Raw genomic sequence first — 1,191 nt, forward strand, 5'->3', positions numbered from 1 at the left:
GCTATAAAGGAACCAGAAATGGAGGGACAGAGGGAGAGTATTTTGCATGTGGGAGAAACAGAATCATTGGAGGTCCAAAGTCAGGGGGAAATACGGATAAAATCCAGGGCCTTGTTTCTAATGGCGCTCCCCACAGAGGGACAAAGGAGAGGAGAGTTTATAGGGGTGGCGGCGGCTCACTGCAGGGCCTGAGGGACGGGATGGTTCTCAGAACCCAGCCCGATGGTTTCCTGAGGAAGAGCTTCTCAACACACCTCTCGTTCTCCAGCCAGAGCGCTGCCCTTGGGTTCTGACCCAGAGCCGGGTTCATCTTCTTGGGAAATCCTAAAGCAATTGCTAAAATAAAAACACTCACTGAGGTGTATAATTTCATAAAACAACATGTGACAAGGAGGGGCGGGCTGTCTGGCTCTGTGGCTTAGTTGGTTACAGCACCTGTCTAGTAAACAGGAGATCCTGGGTTCAAATCCCAGCGGGGCCTTTCTCTTCGAGGTTTTATAAAGCAAAAGTGTTCAAGGCAAATACAGGCAATGGGTAAAAAGTAACAAAACAAAACAAAATTTGGTTTATACCAGACGACACCCTCGGATATGGAGTCTACCTGTCTGAGGCACTTTGTAAATCATTCACCATGAACTAGACATGAGCTATAACTTTCTAATTTTAAGCTTCTACAGCTCCTCTCCATGTTGCCTACGAAGCTCGCAGTCTCCCTCAACATTTTGCTTTTAATGTAATTCACAAAGAAGGCAAGAAAAAGAGACAAAACGTGCATAGAGTATACATCGAGTGATGAGATATTCATCCCTCCCTCTCCCGTGATTGTGGATTCCAGGATGCCACGGAATATTTTGAAAAGGACAGTAACATGATAGAATGTTGGCAGAGTAAGAATGGTGACGAAACACAGCAGAACAAAACACAACACAGCAGGAAACACGAAGCCTCACGAGAGACTGGAGGCAAATGGGACTTGAAGTCCTTAGATTAAGACAAAAGACTGGAAAAAAATCAAATCCTAGAAAAAATGTTTAATGTCTTAGTTGACCTTTTCCTTTTGATGTTCTAGGACGTGTCTTAGTACAGTCTGCGAGGCCACCCCCTCCACCTCAGGAGGGTGCAGGACTTTTGTTGTCAAGCAGAAAGTGGCAGAGGTCTCAGCTCCTTGCTCCTCCCGTGACGGACCAGTGA

General features: G+C 46.0%; 1 non-coding gene across 1 annotated transcript; it reads left to right on the plus strand.

The window, feature by feature from the left end:
• The first annotated feature begins 407 nt into the window (after positions 1 to 407).
• On the plus strand, positions 408 to 481 carry TRNAT-AGU. Its single transcript has one exon. It is a non-coding gene; the product is annotated as a tRNA-Thr (tRNA).
• The last annotated feature ends 710 nt before the right edge of the window (positions 482 to 1,191 follow it).

The sequence above is a fragment of the Suricata suricatta genome, unplaced genomic scaffold, assembly GCF_006229205.1.
Source record: "Suricata suricatta isolate VVHF042 unplaced genomic scaffold, meerkat_22Aug2017_6uvM2_HiC HiC_scaffold_707, whole genome shotgun sequence".
Classification (NCBI taxonomy): domain Eukaryota; kingdom Metazoa; phylum Chordata; class Mammalia; order Carnivora; family Herpestidae; genus Suricata; species Suricata suricatta.